At 36.0% G+C, this 5,362-nt stretch overlaps 1 pseudogene; it reads right to left on the bottom strand.

The window, feature by feature from the left end:
• Window positions 1-1,485: 1,485 nt before the first annotated feature.
• Window positions 1,486-2,732, bottom strand: LOC101721521 (arginyl-tRNA--protein transferase 1 pseudogene; annotated as a pseudogene).
• Window positions 2,733-5,362: the final 2,630 nt, after the last annotated feature.

Here is a 5,362-nt window from a genome sequence, read left to right as displayed (position 1 = left end):
CTCCCCATTAACTTTATTGGTACATTTTAGGTATAAAATACAGTTAAATTCATCATTGGGATCTTGTACCATTACATGAGTCTCTTGGTTCTTATTTTTTTTTCCCCTTCACTTGCCCTCCCTTCTCCCCCTCCACCCTTCCCTATTTGCAAAGACCTTGTTTCCATTTTTTTCCTTTTCTCATATTTTTTCTTTTCCCTTTTCTCCTTTCCCCTACCCCTCCCACTTCCCCTTCTCCTATAGACCTTTTCTTCCTATTACACAATATCAATTATAAATTTTTAAAATTACAATATCAAGATCTAGGAGACATTACCACAGATTTTACAGAATTTAAAAGGATATAGAAAGCATATTACAAAAATCTTTTTTGAAATAAATTTGACAACTTCTAAGAAGTACCTTGGAAGACAAATTAATGAAACTAACTCTGGAGGAAATATAAAATTTCAATAGCACCTATTAAAGAAAGTATATTCCTAGTTTGAAAACCTACCTATATGACAACAGCAGGCTCATAAACATTTTAACTGATAAATTATACCAAACAATTAAAGCAGAAAAAAGAAGGAACACTTCTCCCCTCATTTTAGGAACTCAACATTAGCACTTAATATTTTTCTTTAAAATATTGTTTCTTAAATTTTTAGAAATAGAACAAACAATATGTCACTGGAGTAATTACACATTTTATTGTCCAAACGAAGATACTTCCTTGTTGTTGTTGTTTTGATACCAGGGATCAAACTCGGAACCTTGTGATTTCCAGGCAAGCGGTGGAACCACTGAGCTAAAATCCCGGCCCCTAAACTGAGATAGTTTTGAAAGAGAACGGTAGCACTAGCAGCCATTATTCTAGGGGAAAATGATGCCAAGAAGACAGACATGAACAGAACCTTCCGGACAAAGGGACACCCAATACAAACACAAGCTCTCTTTATTATGTTTGCATTTTCTTTCTCAAATTCTCTATTAAACTACACAACATAATGTTTGGGAGCAATTTAATATTGAATATTGAGTGACAGCACAGTTTTGCTGTCTAGTGAAGGCATATTTTCTAAGTGATGAAACATACTTTCCACCTTCTTGACTGTACTTTAAGTTTCCCAGGATAAACCACTGTCTTAAGGCATCTGAGGAAAGTCTGCTTCAATTTCTCTACCAGAGCAATAAGAGCATGACTGTGATTATATTACTTAGAGTCACATCTTAATTCTACTTCCCAAAATATTAACTAGAGACATTTAGCATGTTTTGCTTTACAAACAAACTTCCAAAATGACAAACCCCAATTACGGGCCCAGGTCATAACATATTTTTAAACTCTTTATATTAACCATGAGATTCTCACAAATACATTGCCACAAAATATTTTAGAAAAGCTATAGGACAGTGAAACTGGAAAAGTCTACTTCATGGGTGGCTGCAGCCTCTCCGCTAGGCACAGGGCTCAAGGCCTCAGGGGGAGGCATGGTGCTCGCTTCAGTTTCTGAACAGCAGCATCCTCTCGGAGCAGGTCTGCCCCACCGGGTTTGCATACTGCAGCACAGTGGCCTCCTCGCTTGGGGTAAGGCATGATAGCTTTCTTGTGAAACACCCGCACTCGGTCAGGTTCCTCACTGTGACCTTCATCCGCTGCTTCTGGGTCTTGGTACAAACGGCAATATTTGGAGTTCTCAAGTGAAGGAAGGCACTGCTCGATGGGTACCCAAACATACGTCTCAGGACACAACAAATCAGAAGGTCTGTACTGACCCTTATATTTCGTCTTGAGGCATGAATGAATGTAGAAACCCATATAATAATAGCTGAGTTGAGATGTTTTCTCATGAAGTTTCCTAGTAAAAGCAATTTCTCATAATGCAGAGTAGACACCTCACCTCCAACTTGTGTGATGCATTCTCTGGCAAAGATTCAAACATTAGATCTTCAAGTGATTTGGGCCGGTTGGATTTAGCCTTTGGTGGGAACGAAGATGGTGGCTGACCTTGAGCCTGGAAACCCTCAAATTCTCCAGCTGGGTTTTGCTGCGTGAGTTTTAACATTTTCCTTTCTTTTTGGATCTCCTTGGCTTTTCGACATGGAGGCTTACTCAAATCAGCCCCTTTGCCTGGCTTAGGAGCCATATGAACTTTAATTGAATGTGATGGCTCACCAGAGCCCAACTTTTCTTTGGTAGCTTGTGAATGAGTTAATTCATTAGATTCTTCTTTCTTGTAGTTTTCTTCTTTCTTCTCTGCACTCTATAAGCTCTCATTGAGATCACTGCTGAGCATTTTAAGATCACACTTTATATCCAATTTATTTATTAATGCAAAGTCACCCTCAACAGCATCTTCCATTGTGGAATCCATGGGCTCGTCCTCACAATTTCTTCTGAGAATTTCCCCTTTAGCTAGAAATTTCAACAGTTTTTAAAAAACCTTTCTGGTGAGATTTTGACAGCTGAAACTGCAAAGGTCGGCATCTTATTGTATATTGAGGACAGCATGTTTGATTCATGATAGGCTTGTACACATATTTCCAGCTTCTTCACCATCCTCGATCTATAAGATCCTGAGAGTCCTGTACTGGCATGGAATATGCCCACATGCCATTGGAGCGACTACCCTCGATGTTCTTGCAATAGCCACAGCGGTAGAAGTCCACGCCCTCGAAATACCCTACGATGCTGGACGGAAGACCGTTCCAGGAAGCCATTGCTTCAGCCCCACCTAGGGTCCACTGCGGGGGACCAGCGCTACCTTCGCCACCTGCGCCGCCACCTCACAATGCCAGAATAGAAATTTTTAAGGAAAGAAAGAAGTGTCAGTTCTCCTATGGCTTGAATTTCCTGCCACATATAAAGAACTACAGAACTCACTGATCAAATGAAAAAACAAAACAAAACAAAAACATTGAAATAAAATATGGAGTGATCAGACAGGCCTAAAGTAAAAGAAAGGTTTTCCACAACATGTAAAAGAGGAAATATACATATATATACATATATATGTATATATTAGATTCAGAAAGCAAGTAATTAGCTGTAACAGGAGGTGTAAAAGTGTACACAGAGAAAATTACTCCAACCAATATTTAAATATTTGAGTTTTAGAAATTGTAATACATGTATACTAATGCATACTATTATAATACATATAAATATAAGAATGCAATGATAAATAAAAATGAAAAGAATGTATTGAATTTTCTTTATGCAAGACTGGAAAAATACTTTCCTTCCCAACCCCTTTCTTAGAACTTTTATTTTAGACAATCTGTAATAGTAGATGCTTTCTTTCTATGCCCACTTGAAATGTACATAAAACTTAATACATAAATAGGTAGCTACTCTTGCAAGCTGTACAATTCAGGAATCTTTCTCTCAAGGACCAGGACACTGTCTGATTGAAATGTAGTCATAAATGATAATAGTAACCAGTTTCCCAGTGAGGTTAGAATCATAACTTCAACTTCTTTCCTGGCTCCAATTTGCAAACCTACCTACCATCATAATGTTGTAGTTTATTTTTCCTTAAAACAATGGCATTTAGCAATCACAGCTGGGTGAATTTAGGATGAACTAACTCTTAATAGTTAGTTCAAAAATAGCATTTATTTTGAAAACATGCAAGAAATGGGTTGCTTTTTGCCTGAATGAATGTTTCTTTCTACCTTTGCAATCTCTTTAGCAGATTGCTTGTGATGTGCAGTGCATTAATGCTTATTTACTAATAAAGTGGTTTTCTTTTATTTATGGAGAGGTTTCCCATGTTGTCAGGAGATTTTGCTTTTAATTTTATTTTCCCTATGTAATGTTCTCAAGAAAGTAAATTCAAAAGGATGTAAGTGGTTTCAAGAATGGCAAATAGTAACATACAATAGAATTGTAATTTTAAATTTTCTAGATGCTACAGTAAAGGAGGAGAAATTTTTGAAATGATTCTATTTTATAATTAAGGTACTTCTCAAGGTAAATGTTAAATTTTCTTTGTAAATACTTGTTCTATATTTACATTTTAAAATGTACAATTGAAAAAGTTGATTCAAGTAACAAAGTTGTCTCAAACATACTAAAAAGATTTCCAGTTTCAATTAATAATTCATTTTCAAAATAGAAAGAAAATTAAATCTCAATACCTCAATTTTAATAGCGCATTTCAAGTACTCAATCTCTCCTTGTAGATAGCTAGTGGCTCTCATATTGAGCAACAGGAGTTCAAAGTTAAGTGAGTGCTGCCAATCACAGCAGATAAGTATAAGAGCAGAGCCCCCAACTTAGACAATCAGCTGAAAAATGAGAAAACAAACAAGCATGGACAGCATTCTTCAGACCTTCACTGGCTATTAGTTGCATGAATGACACTCTTCATATTGTTAATGAAAAAAGACATAATCTAGAATGTTGCAAAGAAAATAAATGAGAAAATCTTAAATGAGATTTTGAAATTCATGAATTGGGATTCATAGCACTAATTTGAGAACAATTAGTGGGATCTTTGTTAATTCAGAAGATGCCTTAGAAACAGGGATTCTATGAAATGTTCTTTTTCTGTCGCTTTGCATCCAAAGTAATATAGTATAGTGACACAAACATTAGGGAAACATTTTTTTGACTGAGAACTAGTAGAAATTGTGAAGCCATCAAAAACAAGAAAATAATACATGCGTGTTCATTTGATCTTTCAAATAAATGTTAACACTAATAGTTCTAGGATGAGCTTGCCATCTATTTTATTGAAAACATTATTACCCTAAACATGTTACACTTAGAAAAGGTACTACAATAAAGGTCTTGGAAGAATTCTGTACTTTATTAGGATTGGCAGTTTATAAGTATAAAGCTGTCTAAAGTAGAATGAATGCAAAGAATGAACTATTAACAAATAAATTCAAAGTAGCTATATTGAAGTCATATGAATTTGGAAAAATTGGCTAAAAAGATTAGGCTCATAAAAGTGATCCAAAATTTCCTATTCATGGGGGAATGATACTTACCTCATACCCCCTGCAAATGTTCAACTGAAAGCTGTCTATACTAAAGCACTGTAGGACCACTTGACATTTATTAAATGACACATATGGAACGATGATAATCTAATGATCAAATAAAGCCTGTAGCAGCAGACACTCCTCCTATGACCACTTGACACAGAACTTATTTCTAGATTCCACCCTACTATCAAATGCAATATCTGTTACCCTGCCTGAGGGTCCACTTCTGCCCTACAACTACTCTGCTTCCAGATTGCAAATGTCTTGGAATTGTTGCTGTGGTCGGAGACTTCAACATCACACCTTGAATAGAATGATTATGTGGGATATTAAAGCCATAGTCACTCACACATTTTCACAGAGGAACTAATTTCCAGTCATA

The sequence above is a fragment of the Heterocephalus glaber genome, unplaced genomic scaffold, assembly GCF_053883595.1.
Source record: "Heterocephalus glaber isolate CG9 unplaced genomic scaffold, H.glaber_assembly_v1.0 deba00000122, whole genome shotgun sequence".
NCBI lineage: Eukaryota > Metazoa > Chordata > Mammalia > Rodentia > Bathyergidae > Heterocephalus > Heterocephalus glaber.
The sequence above is the reverse complement of the archived record's forward strand: the minus strand, read 5'-3'. Positions and strand labels throughout refer to the sequence as shown.